Below are 19,288 nucleotides of genomic sequence, written 5' to 3'. Positions count from 1 at the left end.
TGGCCCGGTTTTCCACATCCAAAACAAACTATGGCGGTGTTATTTGTTCCGACATTATTTGTTCTTTTAGTTCTGCTATGCATTGGTCCGTAGATTTCGAACTTCTTCGCGCTATGATCATTTCTTTTACGCTTGTTGCAAAATGTCGTGCAGAACCCCAGGTGATGCTCTTCACATCTTTGGCATGGCTGTTTTTGGTTTTTGTTGCCATTGTTGTTATTGTGATTGTTGTTGGGATTGTTATTGTTGTTGTTGTTGTTGTTGTTATTGTTATTGGGACGGTTATTGTTGTTGTTGTTGGGATGTTTGTTGAAGTTGTTGTTGCGATTGATGTTGCGGTTATTGGGATAGTTATTGCGATTGTGGTTGTGATTGTTGTTATTGTATTGGTGACTCTTGTCATTGGTTTCTTCCCACTTTCTCTTGACTTGTTTCATGTTAGCCTCTTCGGTCGCCTGCTCTTTAATCCTTCCTTAGATCTGGTTCACTAATTTGTGAGCCATTCGACTTGCCTTTTGTATGGAGGCGGGCTCGTGTGAACTCACATCTTCTTGAATCCTTTCCGGTAACCCTTTTACAAATGCGTTGATCTTCTCTTCTTCGTCTTCGAACGTTCTGGGACACAATAGGCACAATTCTGTGAATCGCCGTTCGTACGTGGTGATATCGAAACCTTGCGTTCGTAATCCTCTAAGCTCTACCTTGAGCTTATTGACCTCGTTTCTGGGACGATACTGCTCGTTCATCAATTGCTTGAATGCTGACCACGGTAGTGCGTAAGCAGCATCTTGTCCTACCTGCTCGAGATAGGTATTCCACCATGTTAACGCCGTACCTGTGAAGGTATGCGTACCGTACTTTACTTTGTCTTCTTCAGTACATTTACTTATGGCAAACACCGATTCAACCTTCTCGGTCCACCGTTTCAATCCGATTGGACCCTCAGTTCCATCAAATTCCAAAGGTTTGCAGGCAGTGAATTCTTTGTAGGAACATCCTACACGATTTCTTGTGGAATTTGTTCCACTGCTAGAACCAGAGTTATTGTTGTTATTTTGCATTGTGGCCTGCACTGCGGCTATGTTCGCAGCAAGGAAAACACGGAAGTCTTCCTCACTCATGTTCAAGTTCTGACGAGTCGTCGGTGCCATTTCTTTCAAAAATAGCCAAAAGAATTGAGTTAATCATATAGAATTTAAGAGTAGTCAATAGTATTTCGTAGCATAATATGAACTTATTTATAAAAGTTTTTTCTTTATATTAGCATTTTATAGTTTTTATCGAGTAGTACCTACCCGTTAAGTTCATACTTAGCAGCTATTATACAATTCAACTACTACGATTCTATATGAAAAACTTATTACAATAATATTTCGCATTCAAACTTATACAATATTTTACAAACTTACAATACCGCTATTATACATATAGGATGAAATATAGCACATAATAACATTGCTACTCGGCAGCTATAAATGCATTTCTAGTTAATACGCAAGTTGTTCATCAAAAGAAATAAAGACACGTAATTCATAAGTCCAGAAACAAGTCATGCATTCTGGTTTTACTAAGACGACTTCCCATCCTTGGTCTTGTGGAAAGTAACCGTTATGACCATTGGCTAGGCAGCATGTTGTAATGTCGTCAAAAGGACGAGGATTTCGTAATGTCCAACAGTCCCGTAATAATCTAAAACCTTGTTTCTTACCCCAACTACTGAATCCGTCACTTGTGGGAAGGTTTTATTTAAAAGTTGTAATCCGATGTTCTTTTTCTCACTTTGGTAAGAAGCGAACATCACTAACCCGTAAGTATAACATGCTTCTTTATGTTGCATGTTAGAAGCTCTTTCTAACTCACGAAATCCTATGTTGGGATATGTTGAGTCAAAATAGGTTCTTAACCCGTAGCGTAAAATTGCATTTGAGTTCCCAGCATTTAACACTTTAAAGAAAACACGGCGTAACTTACGGTCTCCCCAATGTGATATACCCCACCTATAAAAGGAAAGCCTTTTATAAACTAAGGCATTTCTAGAAAGTCTTTCAAATGTTTGACAATTTAATTTTGCCATAACTAAATGTGCTGATGAATTCTGACCGACTCTAGACAAGATTTCTTCAATCATATCCTCTGGTAGGTCTTCTAAAATATTCGGTTGTCTACCCTTAACGTCCATTTTATTTTTATACTGTAAATAGACAAGGATTAGATTCGTAAAAGATAATTAACAAACAATACAAGCAATTTTTACATAGAACATAAAAGTACAAGCACACTACAATACATATAATACACAACATGATTACAACCCTCTAATCTGAATCACTGGTTTCTTCTTCTTCGGACTTGGTCCGTTTTCCTAATTTTCTAGGGATATATGGTATTCCTCTAATACGATCCGTCGTTTTCCACAATGGTTTAGAAAAACCTGGTGGTTTAGAGGTTCCTGGATTATTGTTATAATTTAGAAAATATGGATGTTGCCGATACATATAAAGTTTATCGGGGTTGAAATCAGGTTTCTCTATTTTTATACCTTTTCCCTTATTATTTTCTTTTACTTTATTAAATTGGGTTGAGGTAATTTCTATAACATCATCGGAATCCTCATCGGGATCCGATTCATCGGAAAATAGGTAATCTTCCCAATATTTTGCTTCCTCAGCGGAAACACCATTGACCATTATGAACCATTATGACTTTGGTCCGTTGGTTGAGGATTTTCTTTTATTTAACCGATTTATTGTAGGTATCAATATTTTTTCCTCCGGAACCTCTTCTTCTTCCGGTTCCTCCTCTTCCGGTTCCTCTTCTTCCGGTTCCTCCTCTTCCGGTTCCTCCTCTTTCGGTTCCTCTTCGGGAATTTGAGAATCTTTCCAAGTATATTCGACTATTATTAGGTTGTCGATGGGATTTGTACTAGTGGTAGACATCTATCACACAATATCAAACACATTAAGAGGTTAATATATCACATAATATTTACATGTTAATAATATATAGTTTCCAGCAAAAGTGTTAAGCAATCGTTTTTAAAGAAAACACGGGCGAAGTCCAGACTCACTAATGTATCCTAACAAACTCGATAAGACACACTAATGCAAATTTCTGGTTCTCTACGACCAACGCTCGGATACCAACTGAAATGTCCCGTTCATATTGATTATAAACGTTCCATATTAATTGATTTCGTTGCGAGGTTTTGACCTCTATATGAGACGTTTTTCAAAGACTGCATTCGTTTTTAAAAATAAACCATAACCTTTATTTTATCGACAATGTTAAAAGGACATCACCTAGATTATCTAGAAATGATAATCTAAAAAATATCACACTTACACACTACCAATACATATTGGTTTACAATTTTAATATGTTACAACAAAGTAAATCTCGAATGCAGTTTTAAACAATATTATACAAGCATGCTGACACCAATCTTGTCCTTATTTTAGCATGCAACAGCGGAAGCTCTTAATAATCACCTGAGAATAAACATGCTTTAAACGTCAACAAAAATGTTGGTGAGTTATAGGTTTAACCTATATATTTATCAAATCGTAAAAATAGACCACAAGATTTCATATTTCAATATACATCCCATACATAGAGATAAAAATCATTCATATGGTGAACACCTGGTAACCGACATTAACAAGATGCATATAAGAATAACCCCATCATTCCGGGACATCCATCGGACATGATATAAAAACTCGAAGTACTAAAGCATCTGCTACAACAGATGGGGTTTGTTGGGCCCAATAGATCTATCTTTAGGATTCGCGTCAATTAGTAGACTGGTTTCCTAATTCTTAGGTTACCAAGTAAAAAGGGGCATATTCGGCTTCGATCGTTCAACCATAGAAAGTAGTTTCATGTACTTGTGTCTATTTTGTAAAACGTTTATAAAGCTGCATGTATTCTCATCCCAAAAGTATTAGATTTTAAAAGTGAGACTATAACTCACTTTCACAGATTTTCACTTCGTCGGAAAATAAAACTTGGCCACGGGTCGATTCACGAACCTATAACAAATATATACATATATATCAAAGTATGTTCACAATATATTTACAACATTTTTAATACGTTTTAATGTTTTAAGTTTATTAAGTCAGCTGTCCTCATTAGTAACCTACAACTAGTTGTCCACAGTTAGATGTACAGAAATAAATTGATATATATATATATATATATATATATATATATATATATATATATATATATATATATCTTGAATCAATCCACGACCCAGTGTATACACGTCTCAGGCTAGATCACAACTCAAAGTATATATATTTTTGGAATCAACCTCAACCCTGTATAGCTAACTCCAACATTACTGCATATAGAGTGTCTATGGTTGTTCCAAATAATATATATACATGGGTCGATATGATATGTCAAAACATTTGCATACGTGTCTATGGTATCCCAAGATTACATAATATATTATATGTAGTGACCCGTCCTAATCCATCTGGACAAAGTCTTCAACAGTTGGTCCCATTGTGAGGTTCTGACCTCTATATGCCATGAACGACTCCATGTAATATGAGCAAATGCACAGTGGAAAATTTCTTTCATACCTGAGAATAAACATGCTTTAAAGTGTCAACCAAAAGGTTGGTGAGTTCATAAGTTTATCATAAAACAATAAAATTCATCATTTTGATAGACCACAAGATTTAAATCCTGCATGGTACAAATGGGCCCGAAATCCTATACCCACCTGTAATGTACATGCGATATCTTTTAAATACAGTACACCTTTCTCGTGTACGAAATCATCTTTCATAAATCTTAGTAACTGTACACATATCTCGTGCACAAAAAAAAACTAATACACATAACCTGTGCATAAAAATCATTCTCTCGATACATAACATTCATATCAATTGGTGGCAATTATCATGTCCACATAATTCAACGGTGGCAATTATCATGTCCACATAATTCAACGGTGGCAATTATCATGTCCACATAATTCAATGGTGGCAATTATCATGTCCACATAATTCAATAATAATCCGCAGAACTTCTGTCTGCATAATAATTCATTCGAGGAATGTTTTGCTTGTGTCTATCTTGTCAAACATTTATAAAAAAAATTTCATGTATTCGCAGTTCAAAACATATTTCAAAGGCATTTAATAAAGCAGTTGTAAAAACAGCGCATGTATTCTCAGTCCCAAAAATGTAAAGAGTAAAAGAGAATTAAATGAACTCACCGGACTGTATTTTGTAGTAAAAATACATATGACGACATTAAACAAGTGTATGGTTGGCCTCGGATTCACGAACCTATATCATTTATATATATTAACATATATAATCGTAATTGAACAAATTTATATATATTTATTAGTGATAACTTTTTAGAACTCATATGTTTCATTGAAATACTAATATAGTTATATTATATGTATTAAGTATATTTTTATATAATTGTATTTGATTTTAAATAATAGTTATAACAATACAAAAATAATGATAATAATAATAATAATAATGTTTAAAAATAATAATAAAAATATATTGTTAATACTAATAGTAATAATAATAATAATAATAATAATAATAATAATAATAATAATTCTAAAAATGATAATTTTCATAAAAATGACAATAAAAACAATTTTGTTAATAATAAAAATTTTAAAAATGATAATTTAATGGTAATACCTTATAATACTATTGATAATAATAATAATAATAATAATAATAATAATAATAATAATAATAATAATAATAATAATAATAATAATAATAATAATAATAATAATAATAATAATAATAATGATAATCTAATGAAAAATAACAATAAAACTACATTTAAAAGCTTCTTTTCCTAAAAAAAAATACCTTAGACAGGGCTTGAACCCAGGACCTCTCGTTCCACACAAACACTCCTAACCATTAGTCTGTTTCTATATAACTGCTACTATTCGAAACCTTTTGTATTTAACCCGTTAATATGTTATCCTACTTCCAATCCCAATCATTAAATCCATAAGTCCAATTACAACTCAAATGGCCCATGATTGCTTCGGCCTAACTGCAGACTTACAAGCCCAAACTAAATCCAATCCGCCACTGTAGGGTTTAATGCCGACTGGAAAGAAAATATAAAACAGAAAAGCTGAACATGAATCGTTTGGGTTTTTGGTGTGATCGAAAACGATTATCATCATAATTTCATCATCGTCCTACAATGTCTATAACATCATTATGATCAATCTCTGATCTCTTGCTTCATTATCATACAATCGAAACCCATCATCAAAATTGAACATTATCATCATACTTGTTATTACTTCATCACCATTCATTATCATATCTTCGTTATTCATTATTCTCATCGAAATATCATTACCATCGACTTTGGCAGCAGCAGTACACAACGAACAATAATAATTAATTTCTAATTTGAGTTGGGTTTTTTACAGCAAGAATATTCGACAGATTAGTTGGGCTACCAGTGTTATTGGGCTGAGCATAGTATTGGGCCTCTCGAAATTTATATGGCAGGAACTTGCTATCCTAGCAAGGGGTACGTGGCTATGTAATCAATATACTAAGTCGACAAGGTGGACAACTGGAATAATTTAATATGGATTTGATCTCTTCAATTTAAAAGTTGACGTAGCAGTTCAAAAAGGGGTGTTTAAATATTGTTTTTATGGCTACAAGTGGAGGAATGAAGTCCATGTTATTTGCTTTGTTAGGTGTAGTCCAAAAGAAATAAAAAGGAAACGTACAAAGAAGTTCTTACAACCATTAATTTAGAGGTAGGACACCATTTGTACAGATTGAAGGGGTATTTAAAGTTTGTCGCCAGAAGAGAGAAAATAACACCCGTTCATTTATATCGTTAGTGTTATCTTCCATGAAATTATGCATCATATTCTTTTAATAGGCAACGAATCATACAGCTGTAGTTGTAGATTTGTTCGACTGAAATAATTGGACACACACCATTGAAATTCGTTGGTGGTTCCAAACGAAGACAAGAGATAGAAAAGAAAGTGATTTAAATGAAGGGATGTAGAGAGAGAGGTTTAGGGTGATGGCTCATGATGGTGGTAGGGTAGCAATATGGGTTATGGTTCGTTGTGACTGAAAACAGAAACATATAGGGGTGGTGTCGTGGATTTGATGGTGTGGTTCGTCCAGTAGCAAACAGAAATGGATAGCAGCTTGTGGGGTGGAAGTTTATGGTTGTTTGGTTTGGTTTCACGTTCAAGAAGAAGAGAGAGAGTAGAACGAATTGTGATTGTTGTGAGTGTAGAGTGATGGGTGGTGGCATGAGTTTGTTTTGGCTTCCCAAGTAAACAAAATGGGTTGTTCTTGGTTTGAACTAGAATCACATAAACGGGCAAATGGGGTTCCATGGTGGTTCGTTGATGGTTATGATAGTGGGTGAGAGTTTGTGAATCGAAAGAAGCAATTAGAGATGGTGAAGTGTGGTTCTTGAGTTTGGTTCTCGGTTAACAATAGAAACAAAAATAATGTGATGTTCCTTGTGATGATCAAAGCTTGAGCAGGGAAAATAGCAAAGTTAGTGGTGGTGATTGTTTGTTGTTTGAAAAAAAACGAGATAGGTAGATACTTGGATGATAGAAGGTGTTGGTGATGTGTGATGGTTTGATTTGGTCTTGGTTTCATATAAACACAAGCATCGAGCAGTTGTAGTAGGAATAAAATTAAGAGGCAACAACAGAGTTGTTATAAAGTGTAATTGATAAATGACGTATTAGTAACTAATCACAATTGTTTTGGATTGACTAAGTGATTGTAACGCATAACAATATTCAGACAGCCAGTACATGAATCTCAATCACAAAGGACATAAAGTTATTCGATTAAATAAAATAATAAAAGCTGAATGTAACTTTAAACAAATTTTTGGCCTGTACTTGTTATTTCATTCCATTTGGTAACCAGTATTTGAGATAGGAAACAAAAACGTAAACAGTTTGATAGATACACACAACAGAATGGTTCTCTTTTTGTGATTTGTTTTCTTTCTAGATTAATTAATTAATTTAAGATAATAATATTACAACTTATTATTTATATCATGTATATATATATATATATATATATATATATATATATATATATATATATATATATATACTATAAAATACATTTAATGAATATCTATACTTTTATGTTTTATAAATTTTATAATATAATAGTTATTATTTGAAATCTTTGATCCATATATACATATAGATTATAATATCATATATTTATTTATATATATTCATCATAATGATAACTTATTCATCTTGTTATTTTATATTTTCAATTTCAATTGATTAGAGTATACCTTATTAATATTATATATTTACACTTACGTATTTATATTTATATATATATGTTTACATATTTATTTGCACTCAATCGTTCGTGAATCGTCGGAATAGTCAGAGGTCAATTTGAATATATGAACATCGCTTCAATATTTTCTAGACTCAACATTACATACTTTGCTTATCGTATCAAAATCATATAAAGATTAAGTTTAAATTTGATCGAAAATTTCCGGGTCGTCACAGTACCTACCCGTTAAAGAAATTTCGTCCCGAAATTTGTTCGTGGTCGTCATGGATAACCATAAAACTTTTTTCATGATGAATATGAGTCGATAAATAGAGTTTTATTACCGTTGAGTAATATAGATAAGACGATTCGATTATGTGAAGCGTACGAGTGAAGATTGAGATAGAGATTTAGCTTTTGACGGAGTCACATTTAAATTCCGGAATTCAAGGGATTTAAAAAGAAAATCTTGGAAATCTATAAGATCTGATTCTTCGAGATTTAAGGAAATTAGGATCTCTTTAATTAAATGCGATGATCTGCTTCAATTGATACGCCTGATATTTTCCTTATAAATTTACTTTTTCTGTCCCATTATTTTCCACCACTCCTATACTTTTTTTTTTTAGTTCATACCTCCAAAAGATTGTGAAAATGCTTAATCCAGTTTTAATCCTTAATATTTTCCTAATTATCATTTCTGTCATCCTTCTTTTCAATCTTCCACCTGAAAAATCTGTTTACTTCCACTATTACCTTGGGGTGATACTATTCTTAATTATACCGTGTCTTTATATTGCTATTCGTATTAATATCCACGGTTTGTAACTTCCATGTTGTTATTGGGTTTTATATTTTCTCTTATATTTTGGAGCTCTTTGCCTTTTTATTATCCTCCCGACCTCTAGTAAAGCGAGTAATGGTCCAGAATTCGTAAGTACGGAGTTTCGAATGAACTTAATGTTCTAAACAAGAAAGGACGTAATAGCACGATTTGATTTGTCAAAATACCAGAATTACTGAGGATAGAACTATCAAGAATATAATTTCTTGATATGTTCAGAGGTTAATTAGAATGAAAGAGTTATGTACATGGCACATGATGATGGTATGATCTACTGTGAACCATCATCACGTTTCATTAGAAACTCAGCATGACTTACTGTAATATAATCACGTTGGCCAAGCGTCATTATATTATACTAACCCATGCTTCAATTCCCAACAATTCTCCACAATTCATTCATAATTTATACTTAGATTTTACAAAAGTTTCCAATATAATAGAATACAGATAGCACGAAGAGGTATATAATTTCGGACGAGAATATTTATGAAAATATCCTCAGAAATATCGAAGATATTTATGATGATATTTTGGAATTTCTAAGTTCGAAGGTTGATGAAGAAAAATTTTCCGCAAGATTTTAACATGACTTCGGAGCAAGATATTCTCTAAAGATTTCATCGGATCCAAAATTACCTGGATTCTTTGAATATAGGGTTTGGTCCTTGTATTTGTCCTTGTTCTCCTTCATGGTTAACTCCATCCGTTTTTCAGTACCAAATTTTCTATCGAGCGTTCCCAATACTCCATTCTTTATCATCAAACTCTTGGCCATTTAGGCCATTTACCCTTTTTCTGTTTCCTCTGCATTTAATGCTACGATATCTGAATCATCGGTTATCAATCCGAGTTGGTTTCAGAAGAATTGTGTTTTTAGATGATTAAACGCTGATGGTAATATGGTTGATTATGAAAGGTTCCCCGGTAACAATAAAAGAGCACGCATATATATCGAGGTTACAATAAGGTTGTTTCGAACGAGAAGTTGAAGTTGACTTGCTGGAGCTGTGACAAAATTGGCTAATTTTGAAAAGGTATTGTAGAGTTATTTTCGGTAATAACACGCCAATGGATCTGGCACAGCTTTTTGAATTCAAAGTATGGCTTTGAAAGATGTAGGAATCTAAAAGTGATGTCTTCTATTAAATCTTGACTTGGATTTTGATCGGTCAAAATCCGAATATGAAATTAAATTAGAATGGAAATGGTTATTCTTTGGTGAACGGATACGTATATCTGTGGCTGTAAGTATGATAGTAAATAATTGTTGAATCGGATTTAAAGAATGTACAGTGTAACATATTAATATGAAATCTAATATTTCTCAGGTATTACCTACCCGTTAAAATATTTTCACCATTAACAGTTTATACAAAAGAATTTTTAATTACAATCTTTATGAAAGTATACTTGCATATATATTTTCTTCAGATGTAATCATGGATTTAATGAGTTAATATGATATTAATCTCATTTGATTTACCGTTATAACTAGAATACATAATCTCTAAAACATTAGAGATTACATAATCGCCATGAAGAATGAAGATAATTGATGTAGAACGATACATAGAACGATGATTGTATTTGATGTACTGAATGGGATGTTGAGGCATGGATTGTTGATGGTACTGGTGCTGTTACTGATGGTACTGTTGGTGCCGGTGATGTTGCTGAAGCTAGTAAATTTTACACCATATTCTCCAAATTCATTACTCGAGCGCGAAGTTCGTTGACTTCTTCTATTATTCCGGGTTGATTGTCGATCGGAACGAGCGGATGAATAAGTTTTAGAATTTTAGATAGAATATAATCGTGGCGAGATACTCAGGAAATGAGAGAGAAAATGGTGTTCCGAATAGGTTCGTCGGTAAGTGCTTCAGGTTCTTCACCAAGAGGTGAATTCGGTTGGTGGAAAGGATCACCTTCTTCGCGTCTCCATTGATTCAGTCGACTACGAACCCATCAGATGAATTGGTTGGTCCATCCCGATCATACTGCTTTCGGAGCTTAGGTAAGCATCCATGTCGGAATAGCTGTCGGATTCTGAAGAACTTGAACTAGTGGTGAGTTCCATTCTGGACGATTGAGTAAAGGGTTGTTCGATATGAAATGATTTTCAGATATTCCAATTACATAGAATACTATGTATAGTACAGAAGATCCCGTAGATTATGGAGAAAATTAAGGAAACGTATCCGACCAGATTGGCAGTAACAGATACGCTAAGATATGAATTCGTCTGTACATCATTTATGAAATAATTGCAATAAGACGTGTCGAGACTGACAATGATAAGTGTATATTTTTCGACAAAGAATGATAAGCAAAACTTTTGACATGCAGACACGGTCGATGTCCAGACTCACTAATGCATCTATACAACTATCAGTTAGACACACTAATACAAGACCTGGTTCACTAAGACCACCGCTCTGATACCACCTGTAGTGACCCGTCTTAATCCATCTGGACGAAGTCTTCAACAGTTGGTCCCATTGCGAGGTTCTGACCTCTATATGCCATGAACGACTCCATGTAATATGAGCAAATGCACAGCGGAAGATTTCTTTCATACCTGAGAATAAACTTGCTTTAAAGTGTCAACCAAAAGGTTGGTGAGTTCATAAGTTTATCATAAAACAATAAAATTCATCATTTTGATAGACCACAAGATTTAAATCCTGCATGGTACAAATGGGCCCGAATCCTATACCCACCTGTAATGTACATGCGATATCTTTTAAATACAGTACACCTTTATCGTGTACGAAATCATCTTTCATAAATCTTAGTAACCGTACACATATCTCGTGCACAAAAAAAAACTAATACACATAACCTGTGCATAAAAATCATTCTCTCGATACATAACATTCATATCAATTGGTGGCAATTATCATGTCCACATAATTCAATGGTGGCAATTATCATGTCCACATAATTCAACGGTGGAAATTATCATGTCCACATAATTCAATGGTGACAATTATCATGTCAACATAATTCAATAATAATCCGCAGAACTTCTGTCTGCATAATAATTCATTCGAGGAATGTTTTGCTTGTGTCTATCTCGTCAAACATTTATAAAAAATATTTCATGTATTCGCAGTTTAAAACATATTTCAAAGGAATTTAATAAAGCAGTTGTAAAAACAGCGCATGTATTCTCAGTCCCAAAAATGTAAAGAGTAAAAGGGAATCAAATGAACTCACCATACTGTATTTTGTAGTAAAAATACATATGACGACATTAAACAAGTGTATGGTTGGCCTCGGATTCACGAACCTATATCATTTATATATATTAACATATATAATCGTAATCGAACAAATTTATATATATTTATTAGTGATAACTTTTTAGAACTCATATGTTTCATTGAAATACTAATATAGTTATATTATATGTATTAAGTATATTTTTATATAATTGTATTTGTTTTTAAATAATAGTTATAACAATACAAAAATAATGATAATAATAATAATAATAATGTTTAAAAATAATAATAAAAATATATTATTAATACTAATAGTAATAATAATAATAATAGTAATAATAATAATTCTAAAAATGATAATTTTCATAAAAATGACAATAAAAAGAATTTTGTTAATAATAAAAATTTTAAAAATGATAATTTAATGGTAATACCTTATAATACTATTGATAATAATAATAATAATAATAATAATAATAATAATAATACTTATAATAATAATAATAATAATAATAATAATAATAATAATAATTATTATAATAATAATAATAATAATAATAATAATAATAATAATAATAATAATAATAATAATAATGATAATCTAATGAAAAATAACAATAAAACTACCTTTAAAAGCTTCTTTTCCTAAAAAAAAATACCTTAGACAGGGCTTGAACCCAGGACCTCTCGTTCCACACAAACACTCCTAACCATTAGTCAGTTTCTATATAACTGCTACTATTCGAAACCTTTTGTATTTAACCCGTTAATATGTTATCCTACTTCCAAGCCCAATCATTAAATCCATAAGTCCAATTACAACTCAAATGGCCCATGATTGCTTCGGCCTAACTGCAGACTTACAAGCCCAAACTAAATCCAATCCGCCACTGTAGGGTTTAATGCCGACTAGAAAGAAAATATAAAACAGAAAAGCTGAACATGAATCGTTTGGGTTTTTGGTGTGATCGAAAACGATTATCATCATAATTTCATCATCGTCCTACAACGTCTATAACATCATTATGATCAATCTCTGATCTCTTGCTTCATTATCCTACAATCGAAACCCATCATCAAAATCGAACATTATCATCATACTTGTTATTACTTCATCACCATTCATTATCATATCTTCGTTATCCATTATTCTCATCGAAATATCATTACCATCGACTTTGGCAGCAGCAGTACACAACGAACAATAATAATTGATTTCTAATTTGAGTTGGGTTTCGTACAGCAAGAATATTCGACAGATTAGTTGGGCTACCAGTGTTATTGGGCTGAGCATAGCATTGGGCCTCTCAAAATTTATATGGCAGGAACTTGCTATCCTAGCAAGGGGTACGTTGCTATGTAATCAATATACTAAGTCGACAAGGTGGACAACTGGAATAATTTAATATGGATTTAATCTCTTCAATTTAAAAGTCGACGTAACAGTTCAAAACGGGGTGTTTAAATATTGTTTTTATGGCTACAAGTGGAGGAATGAAGTCCATGTTATTTGCTTTATTAGGTGTAGTCCAAAAGAAATAAAAAGGAAACGTACAAAGAAGTTCTTACAACCATTACTTTAGAGGTAGGACACCATTTGTACAGATTGAAGGGGTATTTAAAGTTTGTCACCAGAAGAGAGAAAATAACACCCTTTCTTTTATATCGTAAGTGTTATCTTCCATGAAATTATGCATCATATTCTTTTAATAGGCAATGAATCATACAGATGTAGTTGTGGATTTGTTCGACTGAAATAATTAGACACATACCATTGAAATTCGTTGGTGGTTCCAAACGAAGACAGGAGATAGAAAAGAAAGAGATTTAAATGAAGGGATGTAGAGAGAGAGGTTTAGGGTGATGGCTCACGATGGTGGTAGGGTAGCAATATGGGTTATGGTTCGTTGTGACCGAAAACATAAACATATAGGGGTGGTGTCGTGGATTTGATGGTGTGGTTCGTCCAGTAGCAAACAGAAATGGATAGCAGCTTGTGGGGTGGAAGTTTATGGTTGTTTGGTTTGGTTTCACGTTCAAGAAGAAGAGAGAGAGTAGAATGAATTGTGATTGTTGTGAGTGTAGAGTGATGGGTGGTGGCATTAGTTTGTTTTGGCTTCCCAAGTAAACGAAATGGGTTGTTCTTGGTTTGAACTAGAATCACATAAATGGGCAAATGGGGTTCCATGGTGGTTCGTTGATGGTTATGATAGTGGGTGAGAGTTTGTGAATCGAAAGAAGCAATTAGAGATGGTGAAGTGTGGTTCTTGAGTTTGGTTCTCGGTTAACAATAGAAACAAAAATAATGTGATGTCCCTTGTGATGATCAAAGCTTGAGCAGGGAAAATAGCAAAGTTAGTGGTGGTGATTGTTTGTTGTTTGAAAAAAAAAACGAGATAGGTAGACACTTAGATGATAGAAGGTGTTGGTGATGTGTGATGGTTTGATTTGGTCTTGGTTTCATATAAACACAAGCATCGAGCAGTTGTAGTAGGAATAAAATTAAGAGGCAACAACAGAGTTGTTATAAAGTGTAATTGATAAATGACGTATTAGTAACTAATCACAATTGTTTTGGATTGACTAAGTGATTGTAACACATAACAATATTCAGACAGCCAGTACATGAATCTCAATCACAAAGGACATAAAGTTATTCGATTAAAATAAAATAATAAAAGCTGAATGTAACTTTAAACGAATTTTTGGCCTGTACTTGTTATTTCATTCCATTTGGTAACCAGTATTTGAGATTGGAAACAAAAACGTAAACAGTTTGATAGATACACACAACAGAATGGTTCTCTTTTTATGATTTGTTTTCTTTCTAGATTAATTAATTAATTTTAGATAATAATATTACAACTTATTATTTATATCATGTATATATATATACTATAAAATACATTTAATGAATATCTATACTTTTATGTTTTATAAATTTCATAATATAATAGTTATTATTTGAAATCTTTGATCCATATATACATATAGATTATAATATCATATATTTATTTATATATATTCATCATAATGATAACTTATTCATCTTGTTATTTTACATTTTCAATTTCAATTGATTAGAGTATACCTTATTAAGATTATATATTTACACTTACGTGTATATATATATATATATATATATATATATATATATATATATATATATATGTTTACATATTTATTTGCACTCAATCGTTCGTGAATCATCGGAATAGTCAGAGGTCAATTTGAATATATGAACATCGCTTCAATATTTTCTAGACTCAACATTACATACTTTGCTTATCGTATCAAAATCATATAAAGATTAAGTTTAAATTTGATCGGAAATTTTCGGGTCGTCACATTATAATACATGTATAATACAATATGAGTTAGCTAAGATATGATTAATATAGATTTGTTACCAATTTTCACGTAGCTACAACAAGAAAAATTATCCAATCTTGTTTTACCCATAACTTCTTCGTTTTAAATCCGTTTTGAGTGATTCAAGTTGCTATGGTTTCATATTGAAGTTAAGTTTATGAATCTAAACAGAAAAAGTATAAGTTTATAGTCAAAAATACAGGTTACAAGTCATTTTTGTAAAGGTAGTCATTTCAGTCGAAAGAACGACGTCTAGATGACCATTTTGGAAAATATACTTCCACTTTGAGTTTAACCATGATTTTTGGATATAGTTTCATGTTCATAAGAAAAATCATTTTTCCAGAAGAACAAATTTTAAATCAAAGTTTATCATAGTTTTTAATTTACTAACCCAAAACAGCCCGCGGTGTTACTACGACGGCGTATATCCGGTTTTACGGTGGTTTTTGTGTTTTCAGGTTTTAAATCATTAAGTTAGAATATCATATAGATATAGAACATGTGTTTAATTGATTTTAAAAGTCAATTTAGAAGGATTAACTTTTGTTTGCGAACAAGTTTAGAATTAACTAAACTATGTTCTATTGATTACAAGTTTAAACCTTCGAATAAGGTAGTTTTATATATATGAATCGAATGATGTTATGAACATCATTACTACCTCAGGTTTTGTGGATAAACCTACTGGAAATGAGAAAAATAGATCTAGCTTCAAAGGATCCTTGGATGGCTTGAAAGTTCTTATATTAGAAAGATATCTTACTGTAAATAAGAAAGATTTCTTGAGGTTGGATGATCACTCAAAGTGGATTTGCAAGATTGGAAGTAAGCTAGCAAACTTGGAAGTGTTGTTGGTGTGTTCTTGAGAAGTTGTTTTATAACTTGGTTTATGTATGGATTTATGAACTAGATTGAGCTAGATTTTGTTGAAGATGATGAAGAACACTTAGAACAAAGGAAGAACACTTGAGAGATAGTAATTTGGTTCAAGAAAATTGAAATGAAAAATGTGTTTGTGAGTACTCTCATTCACGTGAATTAGGGGTGGCAATATAGTCTTCATTAGTTTGTAATCTTGTGAGATATTTTATGCTAGATGTTAAATGATAGTTCCCACATGGTTAGGTAACTCACATGGGTTGCTAAGAGCTGATCATTGAATTGTATATACCAATAGTAAATACATTTAGAAGCTGGGTATTGTACGAGAACGGATACGGGTGCATACGAGTAGAATTGTTGATGAAAATGAATGAGGATGTAATTGTAAGCATTTTTGTTATGTAGAAGTACTTTGATAAGTGTCTTGAAGTCTTTAAAAAGTGTATGAATACATATTAAAACACTACATGTATATACATTTTAACTGAGTCGTTAAGTCATCGTTAGTCGTTACATGTAAATGTTGTTTTGAAACCTTTAATTTAACGATCTTGTTAAATGTTGTTAACCCATTGTTTATTATATCTAATGATATGTTAAATTATTATATTATCATAAAAATATGATAAATTAATATATCTTAATATGATATATATACATTTAAATGTCGTTACAACGATAATCGTTACATATATGTTTCGTTTCGAAACCTTTAAGTTAGTAGTCTTGTTTTTACATATGTAGTTCATTGTTAATACACTTAATGATATGTTTACTTATAATTTATCATGATTAAACATAGTGTATCAATATCTTAATATGATTCATATGTATTTAGTAAGACGTTGTTATAACGATAATCGTTATATATATCGTTTTCGAGTTTCTTAATTCAATAGTCTCATTTTTATGTATATAACTCATTGTTAAAATACCTAATGAGATACTTACTTATCATAATATCATGTTAACTATATATATATATATATATATATATATATATATATATATATATATATACATATATATATATATATACATATATATATATATATATACATATATATATATATATACATATATATATATATGTATACATATATATATATATATATATATATATATATATATATATATGTGTGTGTGTGTGTATGTGTCATCATATAGTTTTTACAGGTTTTAACGTTCGTGAATCACCGGTCAACTTGGGTGGTCAATTGACTATATGAAACCTATTTCAATTAATCAAGTCTTAACAAGTTTGATTGATTAACATGTTGGAAACACTTAATCATGTAAATAACAATTTCATTTAATATATATTAACATGGAAAAGTTCGGGTCACTACACCCGAAGTTTTTTGTAAGTAAGAGATCTAGGGCGAAGAAAGTTCACGGGGAGGTGCCTCGTAAGGCTAAGAGTTAAAGGTTCATGAGGTCCCCGTTTCATTGTTGAATTTATTTATTTTCATTTGATTGTTCGTTGTGTCGTTTAATCTTGTTTTAATTCATTAAATTCGATGTTGTTTGGTTAGGATTTAGTTGTGTTTATGGGCCTAGTTGCCTTTGTTTGTAACTTGGTTCCGAGTCTTCATTTTTTTGATGAAGATTTCGTGTTTTTTTATAAAGTTAATGTTTTTTGCCAAAAAAATAATAATAAAAAAATAGATATTTGAGGGTCACGGATTTACTTACAAATCTTATATACATGGGCGGAATGGGGCAGGATCAATGGGAAAATAACCAATCGGGGGGAAGCAATTTTTTTTTCTTTTCGTTTTTTATCCGGCATCAAGATCACACGAAAATATGAACATTTAGAAAAGACACTTTGTGATGAATGTTATTATTTAGGCGGGAAAACGATCGACAAAAATAACATTCAAGAAAATATTGTTCGTGAAGAATGTGAACGTTTTTTTTTTCTTTTCATGTTTTGTGAAGTAAAATTTAGCCCGATTTAGAATTTAGGGTTTAGGGTTTGGTGTTTTGGATTTATGGAATCTAAATCGTTCGTGTTAAAAACTCAATCTAAACCCTAAATCTAAACCCTAAACCCTAAATTTCTAAACCCTAATATCTAAACCCTATAAACCCTAATATCTAAACCTTAATAGCTAAAACTTCAACATACGCTTGAAAAACACGATAATTGTTATATATTACTTCTTCGAGCGTTTTTTCGTCAAAATAAAAACATTTATCACAAAGTTTCTTTATTAAATGTTCATATTTTCATCTCATCTATAATTGTAACATCCCAATTAATTAAGGTATTATTTTATGCAATTTAATATGGATATATATATATTGTTGGTATTATTTTGTATAATATAAGTGGATGATATTTAAGTTTGTTAGTTAAGTTGAAAAGGACTAGAGATGCAAAGTTAGATTTAAGGACCTCCCATAATATGGTTTTGGTGGGGAGGGTAGAAAGTGCATATAAGGCAAAGTTAATTAGTAAAAGAGTTAAAATGCTGAATTTTGTATCAGTTGCAAGAAAAATAAACTCAGAGAGTGTGTGTGCTTGTGTGTGTCGACCCAAACAAGAAGAAAAGAAGAAATCTTCAATTGGAAGGATTTTTACACATGCAAGTGGAAATTAATGTAATCTAGT

This window comes from Rutidosis leptorrhynchoides, chromosome 6, assembly GCF_046630445.1.
Source record: "Rutidosis leptorrhynchoides isolate AG116_Rl617_1_P2 chromosome 6, CSIRO_AGI_Rlap_v1, whole genome shotgun sequence".
NCBI lineage: Eukaryota > Viridiplantae > Streptophyta > Magnoliopsida > Asterales > Asteraceae > Rutidosis > Rutidosis leptorrhynchoides.
This window is presented reverse-complemented; position numbering follows the sequence as displayed.